The sequence below is a fragment of the Protopterus annectens genome, chromosome 11.part0, assembly GCF_019279795.1.
Source record: "Protopterus annectens isolate FY-2018-M chromosome 11.part0, PAN1.0, whole genome shotgun sequence".
In the NCBI taxonomy this organism is placed as follows: Eukaryota; Metazoa; Chordata; order Ceratodontiformes; family Protopteridae; genus Protopterus; species Protopterus annectens.
The window spans coordinates 1173303711-1173315566 of NC_056745.1; positions in this window are offsets into that span (position 1 = coordinate 1173303711).

Below are 11856 nucleotides of genomic sequence, written 5' to 3' on the forward strand. Positions count from 1 at the left end.
CATAGGCCCAGACCATGACATCCCCCGCTATCTGTTTTGTGCCTTATTCAAACCTCAAACTATTCATTGTCTGTTTATTTACACTTCTAAATATTTTGGTACTCTGTTCAATTATCCAGAAATTGCTTTGGTAAGCCACCAGACTACTGACATTCTGAAAAAAACACAAAGATAAAGGCAGAGATGGACCGCATAGGACCAAAGCTGCTGCCGACGCTTCTCCTAAGCTAGTTGCCAGTTTTCTGGTACTCATTGAGGTGCTTTTGCAGCCACTGATACCAGCTACTTCAGATTCACAGGCCTCTACTGAGACCCATTCAGAGTCTGGTATGCTGTGAGATGCTTCTTTGACTGTGGAACTTGTGGATGTCTCCTCCTTGGATGGGTTTGGAGCTGCTGTGCAGGCACTGGCTTCTGAGGGTGTATTCAGGCCTACTGGCCTGCATATTAAACTGCCATCTTCGAGGCCTAAAATTTGATCCATGCTTAGAAAACAGACTACCAGACTGCATGGTCAGGCCTTTATGCCTAAAAAATAATCTCTGAAGACCTTATTACTCTAATCAGGGGAAGTCACCCTTCCCACTCTAAGACTTGGGACTGATTTTCCTTTATTCTTTTGATCGGAACTCTGAAATTTCTCTTTCCTCTGACCAGGATTTATCCTTGTGTACCGATGAGGATTCTGATGCAGAGGACTCCATTCCCTCTGCTTCCCCTAAAGAGGATTTCTCTTTGGTGAAAACTTGCATACTCTTGGTGAGCATTTCCGCTGGGAAAGCCAGGATTACTGATTCCAAAAAAGAGGCTTGGGGATTTCTTACTCCTGCCCCAGCACAGGCCTTTAGCTATCCCTCCTGTACTGGACATTGTTGATGCCTTCTCAGATTCTAGCTTGGCCCCTAACTCTTACCTCCTGCTCCCAGAAAACCTGATTGGTATTACAGGGTTCCTGACTCTCAAGTTCCTCTTTAAAAATCCTACTGCGGATCCTGAGACCATTTCACAGGGACCTAAGGGCATTAAGGCTACTACAGCCAAAAATCCTACCCCCTCTGATAGAGATTCCAGGGTGCTGGATAGATAGGGTAAGAAGGCATATACTTCTGCAACCTTTGCCATTAGGGTCTTAAACTGCCAGTTTCATATGTTAAAAGTATCAGCAGCATAATATTGGATTGCTTAAACAGAAAATGTTTATTTCTGACTGCTGAAAATAAAGATTTACAGTATTTAATACATTCTGCTGAACAAGTTGGTAAACCTACTTTGCAATGTGGTTTTGACTCTGGTATCTTGCACAGCTGCTGTCACTGAGTTTATACTTAGAAGGCATGCTTGGCTTAAGGAGCAATCTTTGCCAGATAATGTTAAAGCTAAATTGCTGGATGCTCTCTTAAAGCAAGACTGCCTGTTTGGCAACAAAGCAAAAGTACTTAAAGATGGAGGGAAAAGCTACATCTATGCAAACTGTTAAACGATTTTTTGCAAGTACAGCCTCCCAGATTTAGTAGGCATTGGCCCTCTAAGAATTGGTCCTTTTCTGCCTCTTCCAGCCCTTCAGTCCAAACCCAGAACCAGCAGAACACATGGGCTTCAGTCCCAAGGTACTCACAGGCCTAAGCGAGGGGGGGGGCTCCCACTTGCAAAGCATGTAGTAGTAAGACTCCCTCCTATGGGTAAACTGTCTCAATAACTTAACTTTAAATCTTCCAAGCCCTGCACAACTGACTGCTCCTTTAGGGGGAAGATTGCCCTGCAGGCAAAACAATTGGGAACACATTACCCAGGACAAATAGGTTTTAAATTCTGTTTCCCAAGGATACAGATGTCCTTCAAGAATGCAACTGCAGTCATAACATGTGGGTTGTCCTGCCTCAGGCAGCCCTCGGTCGGATTCCAAAGTCTGGGTCCGACGTCGGCTGATGTCGCATTTCTCTCTCTGAGCGGCTGGAGTACATAAGCATCAGCCGACACCATTTTCTTCGGTCTTTCTTGCCACGCGGTGCCCGAAGCAGAAGCAGTTCGCAAGTGCCGGTCGGTCAGCTCCTGTATTCTTCGATACCGAAGTCATCAAAAAAGCTAAGTACCCCGTTGGGGACCTTTTCTTGCCTCAGCCGATGTCAGAAATTACTGAAAAAGTTAATTGTCTCTTTTGTGGTAAACGAATACCTCATAAGGATTTCCACTCTTACTGCCTCCCTTGCCTGGGCCCAGACCACGACGTCTCGGCCTGTGTAGCCTGTGCTCGCTTCAAGCGCACTCTCAGGTGCCAGGCGGAGTTCGCTGAAGATTTTTTTCGGCGATAAATTTGCTTACACCATGCAGTCGGATCTTCCGACATCACAAACTCCCAAAAAACGAAAAGACCGGGACCGACTTCCTCGGCCCGCGTCCACCACAGACTCCACGCCAAAACCTAGTGCGAGTGCTCCGGTTCCCTCTGAGACTGCCTGTCTCTCCACCGCTCTGAACTGAAGACACCGCATTATCGACGACTCAAATTCCAGATATTACTCCGCCAGTTATAGACTTTCCTCCGGATACCGAAACCAAGGAAATGCCCGAGACCATTGCTGTAGACAAGGTCACTCCTGCACGTGGAACTGCCAGGCTTCTTATGGCCATGTTTATTAAGGCCTACACTAGGGCTAAGGCAGCCAGCAAAACAAAGCATATTGCTTCCAAATCCTTACCTCAGCTGACTCCGGAGACACAAATTATGTCCATGGCTGCTGATTAATTTCCATGATCAGAGGTTCACAGGCCCATCCTGAGAGAGCCAGCCTCCTCCTGATAAAAGGCCCCGGGTTTAACCCTCTGACCCTTCTCCTTCAGATGAAGATTCTGAGGGCTCTGTCCACTCTGATGGCCAAGAAGAGCTCTTCCAGACCTTTGAGGACTCTGATGCAGAAGATTCCATACCTTCGGCCTCCCCTCCTGAGGATATTTCTTTTGGGGAAGTTCTGCACACCATGAGGGAACATTTCAAGTGGCAGGGTCAGGAATATTCTGATTCTAGGAAACTCCTTAGGACTTTCCTTAAGAAGCCTCAGCACAGGCCCTTAGCTATTCCTCCTGTACTTGATGTTCTGGATGATTTGTATTCTGATTCTAGTGCTACCCCTGATTCTCTTCCTCCTGCTCCAGCCAAGCCAGACAGGTATTACAGGGTGCCAGAAACTCATTCCCATTTATTCAGGGCCCATACTGCTGATTTGGAAACTATTTCACAGGGGCCTAAAGGAGTTTCAGCCTCCATCTCAAAAAATCCTTTGCCCTCCAACAGGGAAGCAAGGTCATTAGAGAGATGGGGTAAAAAGGTTTACACATCCACTACCTTATCTATGAGAGCTTTAAATTGCCTTTTTCATATGTTCCAATATTAGGATCATCTCTTAGAGGATTTACAAAAAACATTAGCTTCTCCTGATCCTTTAGACAGGAAGACTTTGCAGGAAGCTGTACATAACACTCAGCAAGTAAGCAATCACTTCCTGCAGTGTGGATATGATGCACTGGAAGCTTCATGTAGGGCAGCTATGACAGGGGCAGTGATGCGTAGACATGCTTGGTTAAAAGATCAACCTCTACCAGATCATGTAAAAGTAAAACTTCTGGATGCACAACAAGCTTTTTGGTGCAAATGCTAAGGAATGTGTTAAAGACCATCGAAGAAAAAGCAAAATCAGTTCAGACTGTGAAAGATTTCCTCCAGGTTCAACCCCCCAGGTTCAGTAGGAATTGGCCTTCAAAAAACTGGTCCTTTCCTAATCCAGAAAAGTTTCAAAGGGGTAAGAACAGACGTGGCCGAGGAAGAGGCCAATACAGAGGCCCTTACAGGGGACGACAATGGCAGCCAGGAAACCAAAGAAGTGACGCAGGGGTTTCACCTGCCCAACAACCACAAACTCAATGACTTTCCTCTACTACCGCCTACCAGGGAACAACTAGAAGCTCCCTTGGGCGGGAAATTATCTCTGTTTGCAGAAAACTGGCACAGACTGACAAAGGACAAATGGATTTTGGACATTATAGACCGAGGGTACAGGTTTCATTTTCATACCTTACCAAGAAAACAAGGCATGCCAAATCTACCACAACATCAAAGGGCAGAGGCTATCAAGCAAATCACTCTGCTGACTCGAATGAAAGCAGTAGAAAGAGTTCCACAACAAGAACAGGGGTTTTACTCAAGACTGTTCCTTGTTCCAAGAAAAGAATCTCAATGGAGACCAATACTGGACTTGTCCGCATTAAACACCTTTCTCATAGTACCAAAGGTCAAAATGCTGACTCTACAGCAACTCCTTCCCATGCTGGGCAAGGAGTCGTGGCTGATTACTCTGGACCTCAAGGAGGCATACCTGCATGTCCCTATCAGACACAGCTGCAGAAGATGCCTCAGATTTTTTGCAGGGCCAGAGCATTATCAATTCTCAGCATTGCCATTGGGCTTATCTACTGCGCCCAGAGTATTTACAAAATGCCTGGCTTCAGTAATTGCTCATTGCAGGCTCCAGGGTATACAAATTTACCCGTACCTGGATGACTGCCTCATACAAGCGGACGACAAATTGATGTTGACAAAAAACCTGGATTATGTCATACGATTAAGCTCTGGGATACACAGTCAATCTGGGATACACAGTCAACTTCCAAAAGTCAAGACTGCAGCCATCCCAGCAAATCTTCTTAGGAGCCAAACTAGACACAGCCTCTCAGATGGCTTACCTGACAGAAGACAAACAAGAGAAGTTAACTCAATACTTCAAAGGTTTAACAAAACTCACCCAGATGACTGCAAGGAGAGTCCTACAGGCCCTGGGTTACATGGCATCCTGCATTCTACTGGTTCCATTAGCAAAACTACACATGAGAGCTTCAGTGGTACCTAAAAAGCATTTGGTCTCAACACAGCAACAACTTGGAGACAATCATACCACTCATTCCATGCTTACAAAAGGAATTCCTATGGTGGGCCTCGGTGAGCCAGGAAAACACAGGTATGTCATTCAAAAAACCACAGATAACACAGACCATGACCATGACTACAGACGCCTCAGACCTTGGATGGGGGGCGCACATGGAAGGCAGGTGTATACAAGGACAATGGTCTCCAAAGGAAACGCATCTGCATATAAACCAAAGGGAAATGCTGGCAGTAATGCATGCTATCGAGGCTTTTCGACACCAACTCCAGCAAGGCCATTTAATGATACGGACAGACAACACCACTGTGATGTGGTACATAAACAAGCAGGGGGGCACCCACTCTTACCCCCCTTTGCAGACTGACAATGCAGCTTTGGGAGAAGTCACTGAGTCTAAACATCCAGTTACAATCCCAGTTTGTTCCAGGAAAAGACCATGTGTTGGCGGACAGCCTAAGCAGGAATTTCACAGATCCACACGAGTGGAGGTTACATCCAAAGGCTTTCAGACAACTCACTTCGACATGGGGCAAGCCAGAAGTGGACCTATTTGCCTCTCACCTCAATCATCTTCTACCAAAATTTTGCACAAGGACATACCATCCAAAGGCTTGGAAAATAGATGCCCTTTCATTCAACTGGAACTCCCTAGCAATCTATGCATTCCCACCTCTGCCACTGATGACCTCAGTATTACTAAAGATCAAAGCAGAGAAGCCCAAGGGAATCATAATAGCTCCGGATTGGCCAAGACAACACTGGTACCCACTACTACAGAGCATATGTCACATCAGGAGGTGGGCCCTCCCTCAGTGGCCTCCACTTTTGACTCAACACAATTTCGAAACACTGCATCCAAACCTTCAGACACTACAGCTAACAGCCTGGGAGATCCCATAAATAACTTCAGCTTCTCTCTCTCCAAGGAAGTCCAGCGGATACTAACAGAGGCTCTAAGACCATCCACCAGAAAGGTTTACTTAGCAAAGTGGAAAAGATTCAGCAATTGGAATACCAGCAAGGGACATGATGCATCATTACTGAACATCCCACTCATCTTGGAATATTTGGCAGATATGTTACATAGCGGCCTCTCATATTCTTCAATAAAGATACATGCATCTGCTATTTCGGCTAGATACAACACTGATCCTCCTGTTTTCTCTCACCCCTTACTAAGACAATTCCTCAGGGGAATCAAGAACATTAAGCCACCAAGAAAGGCCCCAGTGCCAGCCTGGGACCTCAATTTTGTCTTAGAAAAACTGACTCTACCTCCTTTTGAGCCAGCAGCTTCAGTTGACTTGCAATTTCTCTCATGGAAAACAGCTTTCCTGTTGGCAATTACCTCAGCAAGAAGGGTTTCGGAGCTACAGGCCCTAATGGCAATACCACCCTTTATTTTTTTCCACAGAGGCAGGGTTTCATTAAGGACCAACCCTACTTTTATGCTAAAGGTGGTATCTAGGGTTTCTCTAAATCAAGCCATTCATCTGCCTGCTTTCTTCCCCAATCCTGAGAATAAGGGGGAAAGACTTTTGCATACCTTGGACATTCATAGACAACTTCGATACTACCTGGACAGAACCAAGGCCAGTAGGAAGTCTGACCAGCTTTTTGTAGCTTACGCCCCTGCAGTCCAAGGAAAAGCAATTTCAAAACAGACTATTTCTAAATGGATTGGACATTGCATCAGATTCTGTTATTCCTTTCATGGGAAGTCTGTTCCAGCCTATGTCAGACCACATTCCACCAGAGCTACAGCCACCTCTACAGCATTTTTAAGAGGGGTGCCTACAAAGGACATTCTAGAAGCTGCTACATGGAGCTCCGTGCATACATTCTCCAAACACTACATCTCCCTCTATATTCCAGATCCAGAGCAGGCTTTGCTTTGGCAGTCCTGCAGGGTTTGATTGCCACACCATCTCTTTCCTAGAGCATACCTCCTCCCCCAGCTAAGCTATGGTATTCTACCCACATGTTATGACTGCAGTTGCATTCTTGAAGGACATAGTACAGTTTTGTACCTACCATAAATGTAGATGTCTGATAGACATGCAACTGCAGTCGGGTTTTCCCTCCCTCCATACCCCTCTATGCCTAGGGTCCTCTCCTATCCCCCTTACTCTTAGCTGGGGGTATCTGTTATGGTGTATTTGTTTGGAATCCTGTTTGTCTTCCAATTTGATTACAGCCTTCCTTGGAGGGCACCTGGCATCTGGGGCAAGAAACACTGAAGAAAATGGCGTCGGCTGATGCTTATGTACTCCAGCCACTCTGACTTCTGAGAGAAATGCGACATCAGCCGACGTCGGACCCAGACTTTGGAATCTGGCCGACCGAGGGCTGCCTGAGGCAGGATAACCCACATGTTATGACTGCAGTTACATGTCTATCGGACATCTACATTTATGGTAGGTACAAAACTGTACTATTCCACTCCTTGCCAATGTCATATGGTTGGCCAGATCTACCCCCAAATCAGTGGGCAGAGGCTCAAAAGCAAGTTCTTTCTCTCAAGCATCAGGCCTATTCAGCCTGTCCCAGAGGAAGAATTGGGACAAGGTTTCTACTCAAGAGTTTTCTTGGTACCCAGAAAGGACAATTCCTGGTGTCCTATCCTGGACATGTCTATCCTAAACACATTTTTGGTGATCCCAAAATTCAAGATGCTATCTCTTCATCAGCTGTTTCCTATGCTAGGTAAAGATGCCTGGTTGGCAACACTGGATTTAAAGGAAGCATACCTGCACATCCCAATAAGGGAATCTTGAGACTATGCCTACTCTTCAAAGCAGGCTACATGCACTATCAGTTCTCTGCAGTGCCCTTGGTTTATCTACTGCACCCAGGGTATTCACAAAGTGCCTAGCACCAGTCATTGCATTTTTCAGACAAAGAAATATCCAAATGTACCCATACCTGGACAATAGTATGTTCCTGGCTTTCTGCCTGAATTAGACTATTTAAATCTTCTGGTGTTTGTAAAGACATTGCTAACTTGTCTGGGGTACACAGTTAATGAAGAAAAGTCTCATCTTGTACCCTGCCATAAAATTGTATTCCTGGGAGCAAGCTTGAATACAACTTCCCAGATGGCCTACATCATTCCAGAGAAACAAGTTAATTTGACAGCCTACTTCAAACTACTGGCCACAAAGACCCAGCTATCTGCAAGGAAAATATTGCAAGCCCTGGGGTTCATGGCCTCCTGCATTCTACTAATTCCATATGCAAGACTGCATATGAGGAAACTATAATGGTGTCAACATTCTCAGGATCTAGAATCAATAATTCCTATCTTGTCTGCAGATGGTTCCTTTGGTAGACAGAGGCCTGCCACCAAAACCACGGACTGCCATTCACTCTACCCCCTGCTGCCTAAACCCTAACAGATGCATCAGACTATGCATGGGGGGCTCACTTGGCAGGGAAGTGCATTCAGGGCAAATGGAACCCAAGTCAAATGCACCTGCATATCGTGCAAAGAAATGTAAGCTGTACAGAATGCTCCGACAGCCTTGAAGGACTACATTCTTCTAGGACAATTATTGGTAAAGACCGACAACACCACTGTTGTGGTACATAAACAAGCAGGGTGGAACCCACTCACTCGCTGCAGACTGGCCATGGCTCTGTGGAACACAGCCTTCAGCTACCAAGTGCACCTACAGCCCCAATTCCTGCAAGCAAAGCTAAATACACTGGTAGATGACGTAGGCAGAAATCTCATGGTCCCACAAGAGTGGAAACTGGAACCAAAGATTTTAAACATGATGAGAAACAAATGGGGGAACCTAGAGATGGACTTGTTTCCCCACCCCCCAGAACAACCAGTTGGACAAATTATGTACAAGGACTCCCCACAAACAAGCTTGGAAATTGGATGCCCTGTCCTTCACCTGGAAAAAAACTATCAGTTTATGCCTTTCCTCTCCAAGGTACTACTAAAGATCAAACCAAGGACAATACTGATTGCACCAGACTAGCTATGTCAACACTTGTACCCCTTCTTGTGCAGTGTCACTGCTGGCACCTGCCTCAGACCCCTGCCCTGCTGTCCCAGCAGGAGGGCTAGATTCTGCACCTACAGCTTCAAACCCTGAACCTGGCAGCTTGGCTAATTACCTGATCTCTATTACCACGCCTCAGTAAGCAAGTGATGGTTGTCATTCTGGAGGCAAGGAGGCCTAGTGCTAGAAAATCCTATGCTGGAAATGGAAAATATTCTGTTCCTGGAACCAAACTCTGCACAGCAGTGCCCAATTTGCCTCGGATTCTTCAGTACTTAACTGAAATGCTTCAGAAGGGCCTTTCCTTTTCCTCAAATTCATGCCTCAGCCATTTCAGCTCATTACAATACAGAACCACGTCTCTCTCCTCCACTGCTGAAGCAGTTCCTCAGACAGGCCAAAAACTAGGGGCCACCCAGGAGAGCCCCTACTCCAGCCTGGGATCTTAACTTTGTATTTGAAAAGCTCCCTGTACTTCCTTTTGGACCAGCTGAAAATGCAGAATTGAAATACTTTCTTGGAAAACAGCCTTCCTTTAAGCCATCACTTCAGCAAGAAGGGTGTCTGACTTACAAGCTCTCATGGCAGTGGAGCCTTTCATGCAGACAGGGTGTCCCTCAGGACCAGTCCCTCCATGCCCAAGGTGGTATCCAGTGTGGCTCTTGATTAGTCCATTCATTTACCAGCCTTCTTTTCTAATCCACAGAACAAAGGGGAATGAATACTGCACTCCTTGGACGTGCACAGACAGCTTAGATTTTATTTTGGCAGGACTAAACCTCTTTGGAAATGTCAACAGCTGTTGGTTGCATTTGCTGCAGGGGCAAAGGGGAAGGCCATTTCAAAGCAAACCATTTCTGAGTGGATAGGGCATTGCATTAATTTCTGCTATAAGCACCATTGAAAACCTACCCCACAGGGCTAAGGCCACATTCAACCAGGGCTGCATCTACCTCTACAGCCTTTCTCAGAGGTGTTCCTACCAGGGACATCCTAGAAACTGCTACCTGGAGTTCTGTATATACCTTCAGCAAGCATTACCATTTGCCAATTTTTTTCTAAAGCCAGAGCTGGCTTTACCACTGCAGTCTTGCAGGGTCTTGTAGCCGGTCCTAATACTGTCTAATTTCAGTAGCTGTGAGTCTACCCAAATCTGATGACTAACTGTGAAACCTGAAGAACCTAGTACAGTTGTGTACACTTACCATAAATGTAGATGTTCGAGTGTATTCACTGTTGCAGTCCTGGTTACCCTCCGTCCAGCCCCCTGACTGGTATTGGCTATACCTCTATTCTTGTTTAATAAGCTTAAAGCTTTTTGGTGTATTTGCTTTTTTGTTGGTGTAACCTTGTATATAATTGCTTCCCATTAAGGGGCACCTGACATCTGGGCCAAGAAAAACTGATGTAATGGCGTCTGCTACATGCTTTATACCCCTGACTATCTGACGTCAGGAAGATGAGATGGCAACCTACGCAGGACCCAATACTTTGATAATCAGGCTGACTGAGGGCTACTGCAAGCAGATAACCCAAATGTGATGACTACAACAGTGAATACACTAACATCTACATTTATGGTAAGTGTGCACAACTGTACTTTTATTTCTGAGGGGCTAAATGGATTCCTCATCCTTCTTGGGGAGTAAGTGCCAGGAACACTGAATCTAGGCAGGAGTCTGAACCTTGGCATCTTGTCAGAATGGATGTCCTGCTGAAAAAAGGCAGAAAATGTATCTTGTGGTGTCTGCTTCCAGGGATCCCCAAAGGGAATTGCAGGATTTCAAGGCATTGAAGAAATATTGACTGGAAGCCTCCTCAAGGGTGTTGGTTCTTGCACCTCCTTAATCCTCTAGCTATAGGAGGCCAAGGGAGTCTGTCTTCAAACGACAATTCTGAGGCCAATTCCTTGACCTGTTCCCCTCATTTGCTTCACCGTTTAGACTGTGGAGAGTGAATCTCAGTCCTGATTCTTTGGAGAAGCTTTCCTTTTGTGACACTGCCTTGTCTATGATGGAGCATTTCAAATGGGATTGCTCCCAAGTATTGGATGTCCAGAACATTTTTGCACGGTTATAAGTGTTGCCTTTGGCTATGTCGGCTTCTCTGTTGGACACATTCTCTTGTGCTTCCCTGACACCAGATTCTCAACCTCTAGCTCCTAAGAAACCAGATAGGGTCTATAATGCAATGGATGCCTGCAAGTGTTTGTACAATTGCCCTACATCTGATCCTTCAGTGATTTTCTCTTTGGGTCGAAGAATCTGTTTTTTGAACACCCAATAATTGACATATATAAAGTGTCCGCTGTAAACCATGAACTGCCATGTCCCCCCCCCCCAGGGAAAAAATTAAGTTGGACGTTGTGGAGAATTGCCCTTTTCAGTGTACTGTGATCTCTGAGTTGGTATGTTTAGTTACGGGGGTGTGGGGGACACAGCCCCCTACTTGGTGTTTTAAAGGTTTTTTAATTTTACAGCCACGTGAATTTATTCCAGAGGAAAAAAAATTTGAGGAAGTGGCTGTTCCCGGTTTAGTGTTCACTTTGTCAGTTTGTGTTCAAAGAAGAGATTCTTCGCTCACATAATATAGACCCTTTCTTTTTCTGCTTCTAAGCTTCTTTCCTCCAATAAGGACTGTACTGCCATAGAGAAGATTGGTAAGATAATCACTTTGCCACATTAGCCTTCAGGGCCATCCGTTACCAGACTAATATAACAGGGTACATCCTGGGCCTTCTTTCCCAGATTGGGAAGATTTTCTGATGATGTCCGACTCTAGTAAGGCCTTGCTAGTCTTTTTGCTCAGAGTGACTGGTAGTCTGAGAAGTGGGGACCATCATGTGCAGCCTCTGACTCTTTGAAGCACTATTTTTAGCTTCACCTTCATGCTTTATTCCAGATATC